The sequence below is a fragment of the Natrix helvetica genome (genome assembly GCF_964273705.1).
Source record: "Natrix helvetica genome assembly, chromosome: 1".
Taxonomy (NCBI): Eukaryota; Metazoa; Chordata; class Lepidosauria; order Squamata; family Natricidae; genus Natrix; species Natrix helvetica.
Window position 1 is genome coordinate 356,353,643 of NC_138548.1, and position 23,186 is coordinate 356,376,828.

At 45.5% G+C, this 23,186-nt stretch overlaps 1 protein-coding gene across 4 annotated transcripts in view; it reads right to left on the bottom strand.

Annotated features, from left to right (window-relative positions):
* Positions 1–23,186, bottom strand: part of LOC309384267 (uncharacterized protein) — a 69,723-nt gene that overhangs the window by 7,882 nt on the left and 38,655 nt on the right. For 2 of the 4 annotated variants that reach the window (XM_081937551.1, XM_081937552.1), the window contains one exon: positions 5,953–7,245. The gene's annotated coding sequence lies outside the window, so the exon portion shown is untranslated. Of the gene's footprint in view, positions 1–5,952; positions 7,246–15,035; positions 15,144–23,186 lie in introns of those variants that run through there. The other 2 variants (XM_081937550.1, XM_081937549.1) reach the window with 2 other exon arrangements.

The following is a 23,186-nucleotide window of genomic DNA, read 5'->3' on the forward strand; positions in this document are numbered from 1 at the left end:
GGCGAGATGCTCCAGGGGAGCCACCTTCACTTCTGGCCAGGGCTGCATCTAAGAGCACCTAGCATGAAGCTTTATTCCTGAAGGAGGAAATTGTATATCCACTAGATGTTAAATGCCATGTGTAGATTCTGTAAAATTATTTGCATGGAAGTCTCCATTAAGTCACAGATAGAGGAAAATGGCACAGGACCTAGTTACATGCAGGATCGCATCCTGCCCCATACATCCCTACGACCAATCCGCTCACACAGAGAGGGACTTCTTCGGGTGCCGTCCGCTAAACAGTGTCGGGGGGCGACACCCAGGAGCAGAGCCTTCTCTGTGATGGGCCCAGCCCTGTGGAATGACCTCCCCCGTGACATCAGGATTACTTCCGATCTCCGCTCCTTCCGTGTACAGCTGAAGACCCACCTCTTTCAATTATCTGGCCTGGCTCAACCGTAAATTTTTTCTTATTCCTCCTGACAGTCCTTTTAAATTTTAAATTGTGGTATTACTAATGGGGTATTTTAATGGTGACTTTTAATTGTCTAAATGTGATGTAATTTGTTACCTCCTCCGTGCATGTATGTCTTTGTATATGTGTGTATTTGGATGTTTATGTGTTTGCACATATGTTTTATGTTTTATATGTTTTATTGTACGCCGCCCCGAGTCCTGTCTGGAGAGGGAGCGGCTAATAAATTCAAATTTATTATTTATTATAAAATATACAGCAGGATCTAGAAATTGTGGGCTAAGAAAGTGGGGACAATTGTCAATATATACCGTGTTTCCCCGAAAATACACCATGTCCTGAAACTAAACCCTTGCGACATTTTTTGCGTGCGCAAAAATATAAGCCCACCCTCGAAAATAAACCCTCTGGACAATCCCCCCCCTCCGACCAGGCAGAGCACCGCTCGCCGACCTAGCGGTATCCCGAAGGCACCAAGCCACGGGAATGAGGTGGGGGCAAAGGCGCTTGCGTTGCTTGGTGCTTTCGGGGTACCGCTAGGTCAGTCAGCGGCACTGTGCCCAGCTGAAGAAGGGGGGGTTGCTGGGCAGCTGCTCTCTTGCGAGCGGGCTCCCGAAGAGCCGGGCACAGCCTCAGGGTCGAATGGCTGTGTTGCGCTGTCGCAGCAGCAACGCAGCAGCCATGAGGTGACCAAGCTTATGAGCAGCCGCCCGGCAACCCCCCTTTCCAGCCGGGTACAGCGCCGCTGACCGACCTAGCAGTACCCGGAAGGCACCAAGCAACGCGAGCGCCTGTTCGCCGCCCTCCGCCTCCCGTGGCTCGGTGCCTTCGGAATGCCCCTAGGTGAGTGAATGGGGCTCTGCATGGCTGGAGGGGAGTTCGCAGCGGCTTTTCCTCTCCCCGCTCGCGCGAAGGGCATCTGCGCTGCTGGCGCCGTCCGCCGCTTGGTTTTTTTTTTCAAAGCACGGAGGATGGATGCCGCTCTGGAAGTACGCTCTATGGTTGTGGATTGTACAACCATAGAGCGTACTTCCAGAGCGGCATCCATCCTCCGTGCTTTGGGAAAAAAAAACAAGCGGCGGACGGCGCCAGCAGCGCAGATGCCCTTCACGCGAGCGGGGAGAGGAAAAGCCGCTGCGAACTCCCCTCCAGCCATGCAGAGCCCCATTCACTCACCTAGGGGCTTTCCGAAGGCACCGAGCCACGGGAGGCGGAGGGCGGCGAACAGGCGCTCGCGTTGCTTGGTGCCTTCCGGGTACTGCTAGGTCGGTCAGCGGCGCTGTACCCGGCTGGAAAAGGGGGTTGCCGGGCGGCTGCTCATAAGCTTGGTCACCTCATGGCTGCTGCGTTGCTGCTGCGACAGCGCAACACAGCCATTCGACCCTGAGGCTGTGCCCGGCTCTTCGGGAACCCAGTCACAAGGGAGCAGCCGCCCGGCAACCCAAAAATAATAAGCCCTCCCCTTTAATAAGCCCAAGGCCATATTTCGTGGGTCAAAAAAATATAAGCCCCTGGCGTATTTTCGGGGAAACACGGTAGTAGAAGAAATACTTCAAAAATACATTAAAAGGAAAAATAGAATATCCCACCAAAGCACATGGCTGACTGATCACTAGGCTAACTTTATTACAGGGACACCCTACAGTGCCATTTTTAACGCAGATCTAGTAAGGTTTAGATGGTGATAGGGGCGTATTGGCTATCGGATCAAAGCTCTGTTGTATGGAGGAAGCTGAAATATAATAACCTCAACATATACAGGTAGTCCTCAACCACACACAGTTGAGCCCAACATTTATGTTGCTAAGTGAGAATTTGGTTAAGTAAGTTTTGCCCCATTTCACGACCCTTCTTGCCACATTTGTTAAGTGAATCACTGCAGTTGTTGAATTAGTAACATGGTTGTTAAGTGGATTCCCCGTTGACTTTGCTCGTCAGAAGGTTGGAAAAGGGGATCACATGATTCCAGGACACTGCAATTGTCATAAATATGAATCAGCTGTCAAGTATCCGAATGTAAGTCACATGACCAGAGGGATGCTGCAGTGATCATAAGTGTGAAAAAGGTCATAAATCAGTTTTTTTCAGTGCTGTTGCAACTTTGAACACTCAGTAAATGAATTGTTCTGAGTCAAGGACTACCTGTATTTTATTTATTGTCTTTTCATTCAGGAATTCAAGATGGCGTACAAAGCATTTCCTGAGTAGCATGCTGTAATTTACAGGGTAATGTCCCTCAGACATCCTGCCTACTTACCAGATACATCTTTTGCCTCTCAATATTCCACAGTTCATGGAAGGCTTCTTCATGCTTAACCTAACACTGAATTAGAACTCATGGCTTTCCATCCAGCACCCTTGAGATTTATCCCTTATATTTGTTTTTGGTGCTTTTAGGTTAGAAGATGTCATTACCAGGCTGACATTAACCTGAATCTCCTTTAAAACCTCAATCCTGCTTAGCTGGGTGCTGTCTGGGATCCTGAGCCCTGATTGCTGGGCAGCGTAAAGACTCAGGAAAGATGGAGGAGAAGATGGCAACTACAGAGAGTGCTACCAGGACTGGATCTGGATCCTCCTTGAAACCCTCTACTCCCGAGGCTGTGGTGGTTGCAGTGGAGGCCACCGAAGCTGAGCACCAACACTTTTTGGAAGGGAGTAAGGTGCCTTTTGAGGTCTGGACTGATCACAAAAACCTTGAAGCCCTAAAGACATCCCGAAAGTTCTCCCCCGAGCAAGTCCAATGGGCACAATACCCTGTTTCCCTGAAAATAAGACCTCCCCGGATAATAAGCCCAATCGGGCTTTTGAGTGCATGCGCTAAAATAAGCCCTTCCTAGAAAATAAGCCCTCCTCAAAAATACTGCAACACAACAGCAGCCATGAGGTGACCATGCTCGTCACCTCCTGCACCTAAAAAATAATAAGACTTTCCCAAAAATAAGGCCAAGCGCTTATTTCGTGGTCAAAAGAAAATCAGACTCTGTTTTGTTTTGAGGGAGATAAGGTAAGTCCGGCAATTTAACTTTGAACTGAAGTACATCCTGGGGAGGGGAGAGAGAAATCTGCTAGCTGATGCACTGTCAAGAAAACCACAATTTGAGAGCCAGAGGGAAGAAGTTCCCCATGCCATCATCCTCACTTCACAACAAGCAGCGCAAGTCACCACCAGGTGCCAAGCCAACCCCGTGGGGAGAAAACTGACAGCAGCACTCCCAGCCAACCAGTGATTTGAGGAGAACCAAGACACTCTAACCATGAGTGAGGGGCTGGCTTGGAAGGAATCTAAGTTACATATCCCCACTAACTTGAGACTACAAGTCTTGCAGTGCAGCCATAACTCACGACTAGCCGGTCACTTCGGCTTCCTAAAACCCCTCCACTTAGCCCGAAGGCAGTTCTGGTGGCCAAAAATGAAAGCCGATGTGGAGGACTATGTAAAAATTGTGTCACCTGCACCACCATGAAGATGGCCAGGAAAACAACCTGAACCTCTCCAACAGGTGGTTAACCCCAGCTAGCCCTGGGAAGAGATTGCCATGGATTTTATCGTAGAACTCCCAGAGAGTGGAGGAAATACAGTCATCTGGACTATAATTGACTTGTTTTCTAAGCAAGCTCACTTCACTGCCTGCTCGGATTACCCTCAGCCAAGAAGCTGGCAAAAATGTTCGTCAAGAAGATTTATCAGCTGCACGGAGTGCCCCGCCAAATTATTTCAGACAGAGGCATCCAATTCACCGCTTTGAAGAGAGTTCCTGAAATCCATTGGATTGACCCAGGGATTTAGTTCGGATTTTCATCTGAGCACAAACGGAGCTGTGGACCATACGAATGCCATGGTAGAACAATACGTAAGATGTTACGTGGATTACCAACAAGCAAATTGGGCGGACCTACTGTCCTTCACGGAAGTGGCTTACAACAACACCGTGCACAGCAGCATCTGACTGACCTCCTTCCTGGTCACCAGCAGAATGGATTTCATTTCCATGCCCGAACTACCAAGAGAACCACCCTCCTCCATGATTCTAGCTGAATGGATAGAATCATTTAAAAAGTGCTAGCCAAAGCCGTGAAAGCTTACAAAAGACAAGCACCAATCATTCCAACCTTCCGTGAGGGAGATTGAGTTTATCTGTCAACCAAATACATTAAACTGAAATTGCCCAGCAAAAAGCTAGGACCTAAATTCTTAGAGCCCATTCTGATAGTGAAAGTAATTAACCCAGTAACAATTCAGCTGAGCCAACCACGCATATTAGGGAAAGTGCAACTGGTCTTTCATAGTCGCCTGCTAAAGCCTGCTGTCAGCTCAAGGCTGAGACCGCAGAAAGGGCCAGTACCCAAGCCAATAGTGGTATAAGGAGAGACCAATTACGAAGTGAAGAAGATTTTAGATTCTAAGCTACATAGAGGTCGATTGCAATAGTCCACTGGAAAGACAAAACAGATGGTTACAGGCAATTCCTCCCCACTCCCATTCCCAGGAAAGTACATCAAAGTTGAAAAAAGAGCAGAAACAGGAAAAGTCATAAAATGGCATTCAAGCCCTCCCCACCAGAATGGCAGCATCCTAATAGGGATCTATATTCCTATAGCTCTTCTCCATGAAGGTCACTTGTAGGGCAGAACAGTCTTTACATCTGAAATTCTACACTGCTTTTGTCATTGCCCCAAACTCCCCCAATATATTTGGTATTCACATGGTTTCTTCCACTTGCGTGCCTCAGTCTTGATGCAATCTGAGCAGACATGCTTGGTGCAATGAATTTCTGGAATTGTTAGGAAGGGATAAATGTTGATCCCACTGCAGTTGTTAGGAAAAGATAAAACTATTTCTCTTCTCCTCTTATTTTCTCATTATGTCAAAAGACACAATATCTTACGGAGTATAGCCTGAGTGCTCTTATCCTGAAGAGATGCTGGCTGGGGAATTCTGGGGCTGAAAATATCGAGGACACCCAGGTAGAAAAAGGCGGGCCTCTGCATGTGGCATTTCTATAATTTATTGTGATAGAAATGGAAAGAACACTCCTAAAAAGATTTTTGCAGATTTGCACAATTTCTGCAAAAATAAATATCCAGCAACTTCTGCTGCTGATGGCCAGACAGTCATTATCAAATTAACATGTTCTACTTCTTGTCTTTCCTCCTTCCCATAAAATACCATGACATATTTGATGACAAAAAATCAGGCAAATTCTTTGTAGTCAAATTAAAGAGTCAATTTCTCAGCTGAAGTTACAATGGGACATTTGAAATGAAATTCAAGCCTTCTCTACGCTCATCACTTTGGGCCTCAAGTGGATTTTCTTGTGTGCAGTAAGGGTGGAAGGGTTCCTAAAGCACCGTTCACACTCAGGACACTTAAATGGTTTCTCCCCTGTGTGTATAAGCATATGATTTAGAAGGCTACCCTTAGTACTGACATCTTTCCCACAGTCTGGACACTCATACGGTTTCTCTCCTGTGTGAGTCCTCTGGTGACTCACCAGTCGAGAATTCCAAAGGAAACTTTTCCCACAATCTGGACACTTATATGGTTTTTCCCCAGAGTGAGTCCTCTGGTGTGTCACCAGGCTGGAATTGTTATTGAAACCTTTCCCACAATCAGGACATTCAAAGGGTTTCTCTCCTGTGTGAGTCCTCTGGTGTATCACCAGGCTGGAATTTTGATTGAAACCTTTTCCACAGTCAGGACAATCAAATGGTTTCTCTCCTGTGTGAGTCCTCTGATGTGTCACCAGGCTGGAATTCTGACTGAAACTTTTCCCACAGTCAGGACATTCATAGGGTTTCTCTCCTGTGTGAGTCCTCTGGTGTTTGACCAGGCTGGAAATGTGATTGAAACTTTTCCCACAAACAGGACATTCAAAGGGTTTCTCTCCTGTGTGAGTCCTCTGGTGTATCACCAGATTGGAATTTTGACTGAAACCTTTTCCACAGTCAGGACATTCAAATCGTTTCTCTCCTGTGTGATTTATCTGGTGTCTAACGAGGTGAGAATTGTTACTGAAACTTTCCCCACAATCAGGACATTGAAAGTGCTTCTCTCTTGAGTGAATCCTTTGGTGGTTCACCAGGCTGGAATTATGACTGAAACTTCTGTCACAATCAGGGCATTCAAAAGGTTTCTTTCCTATGTGAGTCCTCTGTTGTCTCATGAGGTGGGAATTTCCAATTAAACTTTCACATAATCTGGACACTCATATGTTATGTGAGTCCTCTGATGTATTACCATGTTGTCATGCTCACTAAAGTATTTACCACATTGGGACCACTTTTAAATCTTTTGTCCTGTGTGGATCTCCTTGTACATAATCAGCTGTGATTTACACGCTGTGCTTTTTGCACAACTTGTGTCATTTATGTAGCTTTTCCAACACTTATATTCTTGACTACAAAAACATGTGTGATCCATTGTTTAGTGTTGCTTTAATTAAATCTGTTTTTTTCCTCATAGAGCAAGGACGGCATCTCTGTCTGCCCTATGTGACTCTCCAAGTGACGTTTTTCCTTCCCAGGAACTGCCAGATATTTCCCTCTTTTGCTGAAAAAAAAATCTCCCTTGACTTTTCATGTAATGTAAGCTTGAGTTCTGTATAATCTACTTACACCATTTTGAAATGTTTCTTAATTTTCTCATTTGTCCATCTGCTGCTGGAGAAGGAGAATTGTGTGAAACAAATGGAAAATATTTTGATTTCTGGCTTGATTTTCTTTCCTTTTCAAAGTTGCTTGTTATTATCAGTTGTCCAGTGTGCTCTTACTGCAATCTTCTTTGCCTATGGGATTCAAAGAAAAACGTAATGTTAATTGTTTATAGAATTGATTATAGAAGATGTGAAAAAAGAAGAAAATATACGCTGCAATGAAAAAGCGAATATGCCACATTGCTAGAATAACCCTTACATTCGTCATGATCCATTTGACACATGGAAGACTACCAAGGTCCAAGTTCAGGTATCCATTCAATCATGAAATTCTCTTGTTGATTTGGGTCAATCACAAATTCTTACCACAGAAAGGCTTATCATCAAATATATCTGGAAGTGCTGGATATAGATTATCTAATTGCAGACATATGAACACAGAGAGAAACCCAGATACAGAAACATACAAATGTATATATGTCAAAAATCCATGTCTTTTAAACCTGAGAAAATATCCCAAAATGGTGACAATCAAACCTTCTGAGATAATTTTAGAAATGTGGGGCTATAATTGATGAAATGATGCCTAAGGCCTCTGCAAGATTTGAAGCACCTGTTTTGCTTGTGAAAGTCTTCATCTCCAAATATGGGCAGAAAATACTGTCCACAACCGCTCTGTGGTAACATCCCAGTTCAAGCACTCCTCACTTATTGACGACAATTGAGACTGACACCTGGACACTAAGCAGTCCGATCGTGAGCATGTGGTCACATGAGAGACTGCACACTTACATCTGTTCCTCTGCAGTTTTTAAGCAAATCACTGTGGTTTGTTAAAGGCAATTTGAAATGACTGTTCCTTGCAAATTCCTTGTAAGGTTCTGCCTCACTTATCCTCTCAAGAAAGCAGAACTCTTGAAACAGAAGCCATTTCAAAAGGAAAGGAATTTTACTGGAAGATTGTGATTGCAAGAGATCTAGGCAGGAGTTCAGTTTCCTGCTTAAACGAGTAAATTAAAACAGTGCAGACAGAGCCCCTCATAAATACATCATGAAGCCAATCTCAAAGTGTAAAGATATTATGAGAAACCCAGGCTGAGGAGGGGATAAACGCCAGTCTCCAACGCAACACTGCTGCTCTTCTCCAGAAATGAGATAAGGCACCTGGCTTGAAACATATTCTTTCCCCTCTCCCAAGGCCCCAAAAATTACAGCAAAGCAAAGCAGGAAATATAAACAGAAACTCCATACAGAGATCTGCCAAAGGCTCCCCCCTCCCTCCAGAACGACAGTGTCCCTACAGAAATATATGGGACCTGATATTCCTGCTGGTATCTCCACTGATTTGCTTGTCAGAAGCTAGCTGGGGAGGTCATAAATGGGGATCATGAGTATGGGATACAGTGGCAATTGTATATGTGCACCGGTTGACAGAACCCAAATTGGTCCATCAGTTTTTCCTTTGCCTTCATAACCACAGCAACTGCTAATGTGCAGTGACTGAGCACATGCTACGATGACCACAAATTTGTGGACCAAGTGTACGCCTGCCTTTACAGTGCCATAGTAACTTTGAAGGCTCAGGGAACAAATAGGCAAGTACTTGTATACGACTGAGCATCCCCCAAAGTCCTCAATAGCTATTTTTTTAAAAGCACAATTAAACCTGGTTAATACATGGATGCAGCACCAATAGGAAGCACCATGGTTCCTGGTAAGACATGGAACTAAAAAAATAAGCAGAGCAGCTACAGAAGGCCAGCACAGATGACAATCTCCAGACCACCTTTGATTAAGAAGAGCCGCTCATCCACTCGATCTACAGGTGAGGAGAGCAGACCAGAGGGAGGCACAGAGGAGGTCAGCAAGGATGCTTGAGGGGAAGCAGCTCCACCTCTCCTCCCAACGAACGGCTGGAGAAGGGCGATTTAACCAGATGCTGGGTAAAAGGATGTTTCTTGAGAACACACGTTTGTTTTGGTGTACATCTTCCTGGCTTTGAGGGATCCTGTCTCTTGAACTTTAAACTGTGTTTTTGGACTCTGAACCTCAGACTTTCCTTGTGGACTTTGGACTTGAGTCTCGGATTATGCTTTTGTTGTTGGAACTCTGGACTTGTGGGTATCATTATTTCCCTTTTTGCCTCATGGTCAGCTAGGAACCTATTTATTATTTATTTATTTATTATTCATGCTTCTAGACCGCCCCCTCTCCCAAAAGGGACTCGGGGCGGTGTACAGTCCATGCAAAATATATCAAAATACAATAAAAATTGAATATGTACAGTTGGAATGGAGGTGGTTAAAAATGGAATTAAAAGAACTGTACAAAGCAATATATATAAATATAGGATTTTGAACCCCTAAAACACACACAATAAGTTAAAAACAATACCCCTAAAATAACCAGTTAATACATTTGCCAGGAGGGACAGTTGTAATTATGCCAGGCCTGCTAATCGGAACAGGTGAGTCTTCAATTTTTGCCGGAAGGAGCGGAGGTCAGTAGTGGTTCTAATGTCGGGGGGGAGGTCATTCCAGAGGGTTGGGCCCATCACAGAGAAGGCCCTACTCCTTGGTGTCGCCCGTTGGCATTGCCTAGTGGACGGCACCAGGAGAAGTCCCTCTCTGTGTGAGCGAATTGGCCGCAGGGATGTATGTGGGAGGATGCGATCCCGCAAGTAACTAGGTCCCGTGCCATGGAGCGCTTTAAAGATGGTAATCAGCACCTTGAAACGCACCCGAAAAACCACAGGTAGCCAGTGCAGCTCGCGCAGGAGAGGTGTTACGTGGGAGTACCTTGTACTCCCCATCACAGCCCGCGTGGCTGCGTTCTGAACTAACTGCAGTCTCCGGGCGCGTCCCAAGGGCAGCCCCATGTAGAGAGCGTTGCAGTAATCCAGGCGGGACGTCACCAACGCATGAGTGACCATGCGTAGGGCATCCCGGTCCAGTAGGGGGCGCAATTGGCGCACCAGGCGAACCTGGTGGAACGCCCCCCTCGCCACGGCTGCCACATGGTCATCCATTGACAGCCGGGCATCAAGGAGGACGCCCAAATTGCGCGCCCGTTCCACAGGGGGCAATTGTTCGTCCCCTATGGCCAGCGATGGAATCAGCTGGCTGAACCGAGGTGCCGGTAGCCACAGCCACTCAGTCTTGGAGGGGTTGAGTTTAAGTCTGTTGTCCCCCATCCAGACCCCGACGGCTTCCAAACACCGGGACATCACTTCGACAGCCTCGTTGGGGTGGTTTGGGGTTGAAATATACAGCTGGGTATCATCAGCGTAGAAGTGACACTCAACCCCAAAACCACGGATGATCTCACCCAGCGGCTTCACATATGTGTTGAACAGGAGAGGTGAGAGGACCGACCCCTGTGGCACTCCACAAGTGAGTGGCCTCGGGGTCGACCTCTGTCCCCCTGTCAACACACATTGCTTCCGGTCGGAGAGGTAGGAGCCGAACCACCGCAGAACGGTACCTCCGACTCCTATCCCCTCCAACCGGCGCAATAGGATACCATGGTCGATGGTATCAAAAGCCGCCGAGAGGTCTAATAGGACCAGGATAGAGGAACAACCTCTATCTCTGGCCCTCCAGAGATCATCGACCAACGCGACCAAGGCTGTCTCTGTGCTGTGCCCGGGTCGGAAGCCGGACTGGCGTGAGTCTAGATACTCGGATTCGTCAAGGTGTTGTGGAAACTGCTGCGCCACCACATTCTCGACAACCTTCGCTAAAAACGGAAGGTTGGAGACTGGACGATAGTTAGCTAGCTCCATTGGGTCGAGTGCAGGCCTCTTAAGTAAGGGTCTCACCACCGCCTCCTTCAAGGCGGCTGGTAAGGATCCCTCACCCAATGAGGCATTCACCAGGCCCAGAAGCCAGCCTCGGGTCACCTCCCAAGATGCCAGTACCAACCAGGAGGGACACGGGTCCATTAAACATGTGGTGGGTCATAGCCGTCCACGCAACCTATCCAAATCCTCGGGGGCAACAGAATCAAACTCCTCCCAGGATGGTCTCACAAGACTCGCTGTTGGCGGCCCGTCTGGTCCACTGGAGGGGGCCCATCCGCTCCGGATCTGAGCGACTTTATCCTGCAGATATTCCCCAAACTCCTCTGCTCTGCCCTGCAAGGGTGCCCCCTGCGTCCTCTGTGACAAGAGGGAGCGGGTCACCCTAAACAGGGCGGCAGGGCGGTTATCCGCGGACGCAATAAGAGCAGCGCAATATCTACGTTTGGCCGCCCTTAATGCCACAAGGTAGGTCCGTAAATAGGCTCTTACCTGTGTTCGATCAGATTCGGAGCGTGAGGACCTCCACCTGCTCTCTAGACGTCTCCTATGGCGCTTCATCACCCTCAGCTCCTCGGTATACCAAGGAGCCCGGGTGGGTCGCTGCCGCAGGAGAGGTCGCAAAGGCGCAACCCGGTCCAAGGCCCCAGCCGCCGCCCTATTCCAGGCGGCCGCTAGGTCCTCCGACCGAGCGCGGGTCAGGGCTACAGGTAATGGCCCAAGCTCCGTCTGGAACCTATCCGGCTCCATCAGGTGCTTGGGGCGGTACCAGCTTGGACCATCTGGTCCCGCCTCCTCGCGGTGGGGGGTAGCGCCAGGGAAGTCCAGCCGGAGACATGAGTGATCCGACCATGACGGGTGTAACAACAAAGTCCCCTATACCCAGATCACTCGTCCACTGCTCAGATACAAAAACAAGGTCCAATGTGTGGCCACCTTCGTGTGTGGGGCCCTGAATTAACTGGGTCAGGCCCATGGCTGTCATGGAAGCCATGAACTCCCGAGCCACCTCAGACGCTGCTCCCGTCGACGGCAGGTTGAAATCCCCCATAACCACAAGCCTGGGGATCTCAACCGCCGTCTCCGAGATCAGCTCGAGGAGCTCGGGCAGGGCCGCTGATGTATAGCGAGGAGCCAAGTATACAATCAGCAAACCCAACTGCCTCCCTGGGCCCCATTTCACACCAAGGGACTCACACCCGGATACCTACTTTTTACAGCAGGTGAATCCAGGCTGGGGGCTGAGGGCTGGGGCGGAGTTTCACTGGCACCATTGGTGCTTCAAATAATAATAATAATAATAATAATAATAATAATAATAATAATAATAATAATAATAATAATAATAATAATAATAATAATAATATTTTATTTGTTAGCCGCACCCTCTCCCGAAGGACTCGGGGCGGCGTACAATAAAAACATATAAAATACAAATATGGACAAAACATACACAAGAATAAAGACGTATATGTGTACATTGAGGAGGTAGACAGATGAGTGGAAACAATTAAAATCACAATTTAAAATCCCCTAAATAAAATTACAAAGTTAAAAAAACCGTCAGGAGCGATATGAAATTATGGTTGAGCCAGGCCAGCTACTTGGAATAGGTGGGTCTTGAGCTTTACACGGAAGGAGCGGAGGTCAGAGGTAGTCCTAATATCCGGAGGGAGGTCATTCCACAGGGCTGGGCCCGCCACAGAGAAGGCTCTGCTCCTAGGCGCCGCCCCTCGGCACTGTCTGGTGGACGGCACCTGGAGAAGTCCCTCTCTGTGCGAGCGGATGGGTCGCAGGGATGTATGGGGCACTGTGATAAGTGAGTAATAAACAGATGCTACTTAAACCCTGCCTTGCTAGTGTGACTTGGTTCAGAACACTGATGCAGCACCCATCTTCAAAAAAGGGAGAACTTTTCACAAAACTACAGACCAATCAACTTGATATCAATACCTGAGAAGATCCTGAAAAAGATAATCAGGCAACAGATCTGGAAACACCTAGAAGCAAGCAAACTTCTAACCAAAAGCCAACATGGGTTTGTCGAAAAAAGATCATGCCAAACAAAGCTTATTTCCTTTTTTGAGAGTGTCTAAATCAGTAGACCAGAGAAATGCTGTGGACAAAGTGTACTGGAATTTCAGTAAAGCATTTGATAAAGTAGAGCACAATCTACATGTTGGTAAATGAAGAAAATGCGGAATGAATATCATAATCATCGGATGGATTTGTAACGGGCTGACAAACCGCACTCAACAGTTAGTCGATGGAAATACATCTATATGGAGAGAAGTAAGCAAAAGGGTACCTCAAGGTTCTATCTTAGGCCCAGTATTCTTTAGTGTCTTCATAAACAATTTCAATGAGTGGAGGGGAACTCATCGAATTTGGAGATGACACTAAACTGGCAGGAATAGCCAACACCCCAAAAGACAAACTCAAGATACAGAAGAATCTCAACAGATTTGAATACTGAGCCCTATCCAACAAAATGAAATTCAGTGGAGAAAGAAATTTAGGTTTTACATTTAGCCAAGAAAATTGAAATGTCAAGGTACAGAATACGTATAACCTGGCTCAATAGCAGTAATTGTAAGATGGATTTTGAAGTCCTAGTGGACTTCAAGATCCAGTGGACTTCCTAGAGAAAGAAGGACTAGGGGAGACATGATAGCATTGTTCCAATATCTCAGGGGTTGCCACAAAGAAGAGGGAGTCAAACTATTCTCCAAAGCACCTGAGGGTAGAACAAAAAGCAATGGGTGGAAACTAATCAAGGAGAGAAGCAACTTAGAACTGAGGAGAAATTTCCTGACAGTGAGAACACTTAATCAGTGGAACAGAAGTTCCCTCCAGAAGTTGTGAATGCCCAAACACTGGAAGTCTTTAAGAAGATGTTGGATAGCCACATGTATGGAACAGTATAGGGTTTCCTGCCTAGGCAGGGGGTTGGACTAGAAGACCTCCAAGGTCCCTTCCAACTCTACTATTGTATTGTATTGGACAATCACCTAAATATCACTTAAATAAACAGTGTGATGCAATGGCCAAAAAAGCTAATTCTATCCTAGTCTGCCTAAACAGAAGGCTAGAATCAAGATCATCTGAAGTGTTAGTACCAATTTATAATGCTTTGGTAAGATCACATTTCAAATACTGCATCCATTTTTGATTCCCACAATAGAAAAAAAAGGTGTTGAGACTCTCTAAAGAGCACAGGGAAGATCAGTAGGGATGATTAGGGGGCTGGAGGCTAAAACTGTTCTGTAGGGAGAACGAGGCAGACAGGAACTGAGGCAAGGCAGGTTGAAGCTAACACAACCTTTATTAACAGTATAGCATGGCAAAATGTAAGGCAAATCTCGACCAGGCAAACAGCAACATTTGACAGCTGACAGCCCTTTTTATACTAGAGCTGTCAGACGCTGAACCAATAGAATGGCTGCATTCTCCCGCCAGCTGGCTGCTTGCGTCTCAACTAATCAGGGGCAGGCAATGATAGTCAATGAATGGCGTCGTAGCCTCGAGGACTTAACAAAAACATATAAAGAAGGGTTGCAGGAAATGGGAATGAATTGTGTATTGAAAGGAAGGACTAGACTAGACGGTGATATGATAGCGGTCTTCCAATACTTGAGGAGTTGTCACAAAAGAGAGGGAAACGAGGAACTGAAAGTAACAAGTGTCTGAGAACTTCAGCTGTACATGGGTTTTTGCAGAGTGATGATCAGTGACAGTCAGTAAGACAGAACAAGGAAGTAAGTTGTGAAATGCATGCAGAAAAGTATAAAAAGAATGTCTTGGGAAGAGTTCAGGTCCACTGGCCGTAGCTAATCCTTGCTGGATTCAGATATGCCAGTGGAAGCTTATTGCAATAAGTTGCTAATCTAAATAATGCTATGTTTGCTATTCATGTTCAAAATTGTTGATGAAACAATAAAACCTCTGATCTTAAAGTAAGATTTATTGCTTGTGGTTGCTTGTGGTTTCCCTTTGTTTTTTTATATAGGGAAATTTTTATGACAGGCTGGACAAGAAACTGGATGAAACTAATCAAGGAGAGAAGCAGCCTAGAACTAAGGAGAATTTTCCCTGACTCTCCTCCCACCTGCCCTCATCTCACCTTCCAGCTGCTGCTTCGATCCTTGGAAGAGCATAAAAGGCGCTCTATACACTACCTTCCTCCCATGAGTCATCCAGAAGAGGAAGTCCCTCTGCCCTTCTTCTCTCCGCCCATCCTTTCTGGCAATACGGTCCTCGATGGTTTTAACTCCTTAAAATCAACCATTGAGCCCGCCTATGGTGCTTTCAGCTTTCTAGGCACAGATGTTATTCCCTTGACCTCCATCTCCAGATAGGAAATGCTTCTCCCGTCTCTACCTAAGGCATCTGCAAGACGTTTTCAATGATTAAATACTATCAAGACATTTTTGACTTCTAGCAACCAATCTTTGAAATTGAGCCAAGTGAAATAGTGAAAGGTGATGCTACTTAACTTTATGGAGATTAGCTATGGGCTGAGCCCTACAAGGTAATGACAGAATTATGTAATCAGCTTTCTTAGGGGTGTCTCTCAGTGGAGATCAAAACTTCTCTACAACCCAAAACTGATTTCCTGTGGGTCCCAAGGATTGATTACTGTTGTGTCCTGGCAGCCAGCAACAGCCAAGCTGCGCCTGATTGGCTAAGACGCGGCTTGGCTGTGCGCGGGCTGTCAGGAGTCTCTGATTGGTTGCCCTGCCTGACAGCTCCGTATAAATAGCTGTCAGGCAGGAAAGGTACTGAACTCACTGCTGTATATAGTTGCTGTCTTGTCTGTAATAAAGTTGGCTGTTAGTTGCCTCAGACTGCGTCCTGCCTCATCCTTCGGCCAATCTTTTACAATTACATGGGAGCACCATCAGGCCAGACATTTTAAGGGAGCCAGCTTCACTCCTGCCGGCCAGGGCTGCATCCAAGAGCACCCAGCATGCCATGTTCATTTCCTTCTGGAGGAGGAAATGGTATATCTGCTAAACGCTAAATACCATGTTCCTCTGTAAGTTGGCCTGCAAAGAACTCTCCATTAGACCACACAGAGAGAATAATACGCAGCAGGGCCTGGAAAATGAGGTCTAAGAAAGAGGGAGTGATAGTCTATATATGGTAGCATACTGCAATTTACAGGGTAAATGTCCCCCAGAAGGCCTACCTACCTACCATGACATACTTTTTGCCTCTCAATATTCCATAGCTCGTGGAAGGCGTCTTTATGTCTGACCTAACACTGAATTATAACTCGTGGCTTTCCATCCAGCATCCTTGAGCCCTTACACCAGATGTTTGGTTTTGTGCCTTTTAAATCAGTCACGTCATTTCCTTTGCTGCTTTTAGACCCAGGCCTGATAGGACTGTCCAAAGTTGCACAGATGGTTTCACACTTTAAGGCGGGACTGGAACTGAGTATTTCCCAGTCCCTAACCTGGTGCCTTCATCACTACCCCAACCTGCATCTTCTTCCCCACAAAATCTACCCATTGAGCTCTTCCTGCTGCTTCAACAGCAACATCAAGGCTGCAACTTTCAAGATCCAGCCCAACATTTTTGCAATCAGCTCGCCCTCACTCTCCAGAAAATGTATTTTACCTGATCTTCAGACTTTTCTTCTGAGGAAATGGAGTATTCTTGATTGTGGACTGGTGGCTTCTGGGGTGGCCCTGTGTCCAGCTGCTCTGGCGTTTGGGCTGCCTTTTAATTTGCGCAGTTTTGTTAGCGACATAGTGTCAGCAAGTTTTGAGGGTCTAATTTATCTTTTTATTGTAAAGAGGGTTTTTTTGATTTTATATTCTCCTATTTCTCTCGTGCTTTAATGTGTCTTCTTTGTATACTGGAATTAAATTAATTCAATTTCTGCTCTGCACATAAGCTTATTATTTTAATACTCAGATTCATACTTTTTTTTCTTTTTTCTTTTCCCCTAATTACTTGCATTGGGATTATTCTTTATGCTATTTTATGTTGTTTGTATTTGTTGTCATGTGATTGCATCAGTGAGACTAAAACCAATTTCATTGTCTTTATTTTGTACAATTACAATAAAGACTATACTACATACCTGTTGCTCCTGTTTCTTGCCTTCGGGGGCTTTTCCCTTCAAGAGAAAAAAGAAGTTACACTCTTTGCAATGGACTCTTGCGGTAGCGAACAAAGCCACAAACTCTTCCAAGGTCTTCTTCCCTGTCTTCTCTTCCCTGTCTTAGTATCCCACTTTATTCCCCAAAGAAATCAGAAAACCATAGCCGCTAAATATAATTTGTCCTCACTGGGGTGGATTCTAAGCATTGCTTCAGAATACAAGATTATGCACTACGGCAGTGATGGCTAACCTTTTTTGGCTCCCATGCCAAAAATGGGGGGAGCGCAGGGGGGTTGTGCATGGGCATGCCACACCCATAATGCCGAGCACGCATTCCCCCGCAAGTGCACGTGTGAAAACAGCCCCGCTCCTGCCCCGGAAGCCTCCTAAAGGCTCCGGAGGGCAAAAAACGGCCCTATGAGCAAACCGCATGTCCGTTCCTGAAAAACGGCCTCAAAGGAAGGCAGAAGTCAGCTGGCCAGCGCATGTATACGCCCTGGAGCTGACAGGACAACGCCTTGCATGCTCGAACAAATGGCTCCGTGTGCCACCTGTGGCACGCATGCCACAGGTTCGCCATCACGGCACTACAGTATAGCCCTGTCAAAGATTCGGAGGCTTTGGCCATTTCAAGGTTTTTTTTAGCTCCTAAGCAGAATGAGAAATGACAGTTATGCAAAAAAAAAGAAAAGACCAAAAAGTGAAACATTAAATATCATTTTAATGTTTTTTGAAATTTAGAAACTTTCAAGCATGTTTAAATTTGAAGCTACCTGGAGCTGGAGGCTCAAACCAAGAGGTTCTTGGTTCCTCCTCATCCCTGACCTGATCCTGGCTTCCATGGTTTTTTTGCAGAGAGATCATATGCAACGTGACCCACTAGAAAATATATATATAACCAGTCCTCTGAATTGCGTTAGTGAAATGAACAAAACTGCAATTCTTTGATGTCTTCTAATCTCAGCAAAATCAGCTCATTCATGTGCATAGCTAAAATTCCAGTTCTCTGCTCCAATTATTGTTCCTCTCTTTACTTGTACAGATTATTTGGAAATTTTAAAAAAGAAGCCCTGAGAGAAGAAAGAAAGAAATGGAAATATCTTATCTCCCATATGTTGAGGGCAGTGGTGGGTTGCAGGCGGTACGCCCTGGTGCGGGAAAACCGGAGCCTGCCCGGAGCACTGGATACATGGTGCGTAAGGCGCCTGCCCGATGCTCCGCCTAGCAGCTGGAACATCTCGGAGGCTTGCGGAAGCATCGCAGGCAAGTACAACGCATCTGTGCGCTGCACATGTGCATGCACCGTGCGCATCCATGTGGGTGACGACGGGGCCCTCCAACCGTACCAGTTGGAACAGAATCCGTAACCCACCACTGGTTGAGAGGACAGCTTTACATTTATCTTATCCCCACATTCACAGTAATGCTGACAATACCATTTCTTTCATTCTCAAAAGCTATTTAAAGAGCCCACGCAATATTTTTTTTAGAAATGAATCATTTGCCACCATATAATTTCTTTCTCACAGCTGAAACACCAAGGCAGTTGCAACAAATTTCACAGCATCTTGGCGCTGCTACCACCAGGGTAAAAAGCAGGCACCTCCAAGAAGATCACAGCAGGGGTTGCTAACGAACCTAAGAACCCTATAATCAAAACCACAATGCTTTTTCTGCTCAAGCAACAACCTCTGTCCATATTTTTTTTTTACAATGTATTCTTTAGAAGCTTCAGCAGCTTACTGGGACCACTTAGAAACCTTACTTATGACTCACAGACATTTTGTGCAAACGATATGGTGGCTGGGAAATCTGGCCTTAAAGTCTGGAAGACACCCAGAGGGAAGGCTGAAACTCTGCATGTTTCATTTCTTTCTTTTACAAGGCTCAATTTGCAAATTGCACTATTTCTGCTAAGATAAATATACATTAACTCTGCTGATGGCCAGATATGTACTCTTTGCCTTTATTGAATTAACATTTTCCATTTTCTCTCTTTCATCCTTGATGTCTCATGATAAGATGTTTGACTAACAAGAATCAGGAATCTAACAAGAATCACAGGTTAAGTAATCAGTTTTTCATCTGGACTTCCAACGGGACACCACAAATGAATTTCAAGACTTCTCTAAACTTATCCCCTCCTGAATAATATGAATTTTCTTGTGCACAGTAAGGGAATATTTTTTTGTGAAACACCGTCCACTGTGCAGGCATTTGAATGGTTTCTCCCTTGTATGTATACCTACATGATTTATAAGACTAGACCTAGTGCTAACCTCTTTCCCACAGTCTGGACACTCTTACAGTTTCTCTCCTGTGTGACTTTTCTAGTGTATCATCAGGTCTGAATTCCTGAAGAATTTCTTCCTATAATCTGTACACTCATATCGTTTTTCTCCTCCTTTGTGAATCATCTTATGTCTCATCAGATGAGAACCCACAATCTAGACTCTCGTATGCTTTCTCTCCCGTGTGAGTCTTCTGGTGTATTGCCAGATTGGAATTCTGACTGTAACTTTCCCCACAAACTGAAGATTCATACGGTTTCTCTTCTGTGTGAGTCCTCTGGTGTATCACCAGTTCAAAATTCCAATCAAACTTTGCCCACAATCTGGACACTTAAAAGGTTTCTCTCCTGAGTGAATCTGAAGCTGAAAATGAAATTCTAAATTTATAATGAAGAAGAAAGGGAAGCTGGGAAAGACAGATTGCTCATAGTGATGCAGAATGCACAAGAGAGAGATTACAAGTTAATTGTCAGTGTTCCAAAAGAACCCGACTCCAATCAAAAACTCAAGAGGCAGGCATTTTCTCAAAGTTTCCTTTTATTTGAGTAGTTATACTGACGCACCTGGGAAAACCCGAATCCGAGAGTTCCAGGTTTTTCCTCAGTAAATCAAAGAACCCAACCCAACCCCTGCACCCATCAGTCCAACACAAGGTCCAATCACAATCCGTCCCAACTCAAGACATCCCTTCAATCACTCCTCCTCCAAGTGCAGGAATACCATGACCTTGACCGAAAAGAAGAATGCTATTATGTCTAACTACATTCCCTCTACTAAGTCCCCCCTCCTAATTTCCCAAGCACAAGAATGTAGCAGCATGGAAGCTTCCAGTATTAATATGGCTTCCAAAGCTGACATTAATAATTGTAGTGCGTTAAAAACCCACTGTATGTGTGGAGTCCTCATCGCTGAGGAACAGCTATGAAATGAGCTTTACATGACCTTTTTATTATTAAATTCATTTATTATTAAACTTTATCGCTGCCCATCTCACAGTTTGAGACAAATCTGAGCATCCTGCCAATAGCCATTTTTTGCATGTCAAATGCTTCTGATCATTCTAACATAATGCATTTTTTAAAAATGAGACATTTTCTATTGTACATTTCCCCCCCCTCCCATGTTAAGGTAACAAAATACCTTAGAGGGGTTTGTTCCTCTTCTGCATAATAGTGTGGATAATGTGGCAAAATAGTAGCTGCTTCCACAAGTCCACCGCATGGTCCAGGGACTAATCCAGGGCCCACTGAAAATGGTGGCTGCTTCCAGGACACACTCAAGAAATCCAAGGATGTGTATCTTTCCCTCCTTCCCCAACATGAGGATCAGATATCTTCAAAGGGTAAGGAGGTGGAGGGTGTGAAGTCTGGTGGATGTGAGTCAGTCATAAGGAGATCCTTGGGGGAAGGACAGGCCTGTTAGGACCATGGGGGGGGGGAAGGACTGGGGGGGATGACCATGTGGAAGAGTAAAGGACCGAGCAGACACAAGGGATAGGAAACAAGATCACAGGTGTCTTGGAGGGTGGGGGAGGCCTAGGGATGCCTATGGCAGGCAAGCATCATGACACTGCACTAGGCTTCGAAGAGTTTTCCCCTGTATTGAGGTAGCCAGTATTCTGTTTAGCGACTTGCACATTCAATTATTGTTTCAGGGAGAGCAGGGGGGATTTGGGTAGGTAAGGAAAGCAGTCTCACTTAACAGTCATTGCAACATGGAACCGTAATTGCAAATCTCATAATAGTTGCATCTTGAGGACTATTTTTATGCTGGTTGGGGACTTCTCGGGTTAAAATCTGTGCGAAAACAAGGTAGAAGACTGAAAATCCACGTGTGGAAATTCCATAATCAACATATGAAAGCACCATCCAAAATTTCTTTTTGAGGAATTCCACTACTTCTGCAAAAGGAAATAGCCAGAAGATTCTGCCAATAACCAAAAAATGGCAGTTAGCCATTTTCCACTTTCCTTTTCTCTCTACCTACAAGTTTAAACCTGATAAAAGTTCTGAGTAAAAAGAATCAGGCCAGAATTCAGTCAATTTCTCATGTACACTTTGTGAATGGGAGATCATAAATGAAATTCAAGGCTTCTCTCAACTTTTGACTCATATGAATTCCCTTGTGTGCAATAAGGGATGGTTTATGCTTGAAGTAAAGTCCACAGACTGGACATTTGAAAGATTTCTCCATGGTGAGTGAGTGATGGGTTTCAAAATTTTTTAGAACCTCTTCTGTAGGTGTGGCCTGCTTTGTGGGAGTGGCTTGCTGGCCATGTGGCTAGTGGGAGTGGCTTGGCAGTCATGTGGCTGGGTAGGCGTGGCCAACTTGTAAAATGTGGTGAAACTCAATGCTCTTGCTTAGCAACAAAAATGTTGGCTCAGAAACTCTGGCATTTGAAGCACGCAAGTCTTAAAGCTGTCAAGTTACAAGACCCTGGCACCCCTAACCCTTTAGGAAAAAAACCCCAGTGGTGTTCAAACTTGACAGCTTTAAGACTTGTGGACTTCAACTCCCAGAACTCCTCCTCTCGCTCTTCATCTTGAAGATGTGGAGACGGGCAGGGGGAGGGAGCTGGAACTGGTTCTAAACGGCACTGTAGATTTGTGGAACCTCTTCTATAGAAGAGGTTAGAACTGGCAGGAACCCACCCCTGGTGTGAGTCCTCTGGTGTAATACCAGGTAGGAATTCCGACTAAAACATTTTCCACAGTCTCCTGTATGAGTCCTCTGGTGTCTCATGAGGTGGGAATTCTTACTAAAACGTTTTCCACAGTCAGGACAGTCCAAAGGTTTCTCTCCTATGTGAGTATTCTGGTGTCCCACGAGGTGGGAATTTCTCCTATGTGAGTACTTTGGTGAATCATGAGGTTGGAATTCTGACTGAAACTTTTCCCATAATCTGGACATTCAAAGAGTTTCTCTCCTGCGTGAGTCCTCTGATGTGTCACCAGGCTGGAATTATCACTAAAACATTTCCCACAATCAGAACATTTGAAGGGTTTCTCTCCGGTGTGAGTCCTCAGATGCCTCATGAGGTGGGAATTTCTAACGAAACATTTCCCACAATCAGGACATTGAAAGGGTTTCTCTCCTGTGTGAGTCCTCTGGTGTCTTACGAGGTGGTAATTCTGACTAAAACGTTTCCCACAATCAGGGCATTCAAAGGGTTTCTCTCCTGTGTGAGTCCTTTGATGTGTCACCAGGCTGGAATTGTCACCAAAACATTTCCCACAAATAGGACATTCAAAGGGTTTCTCTCCTGTGTGAGTCCTCTGGTGTCCCATGAGGTGGGAATTTCTAACGAAACACTTCCCACAATCAGGACATTGAAAGGGTTTCTCTCCTGTGTGAGTCCTTTGGTGTCTTATGAGATGGGAATTCTGACTAAAACATTTTCCACAGTCAGAACATTCAAAGGGTTTCTCTCCTGTGTGAGTCCTCTGGTGATTCATGAGAAGGAAATTTCGACTGAAACCTTTCCCACAATCTGAACATTCAAAGGGTTTCTCTCCTGTGTGAGTCCTCTGGTGTCTCATGAGGTTGGAATTTCCTGTGAAACATTTCCCACAATCAGGACATTCAAAGGGTTTCTCTCCTGTATGAATCCTCTGGTGTATTACCAGGCTGGCATTCTCACTGAAACTTTTCCCACAGATAGGACATTCAAAGGGTTTCTCTCCTGTGTGAGTCCTCTGGTGTGTTACCAAGTAGGAATTTTCACTGAAACCTTTCCCACAGATAGGACATTCAAAGGGTTTCTCTCCTGTGTGAGTCCTCTGGTGCCTCAGGAGGTGGGAATTCTGATTAAAACCTTTTCCACAGATGGGACAATAAAAGGCTTTTTCTCCTGTGTGAATTCTCTGGT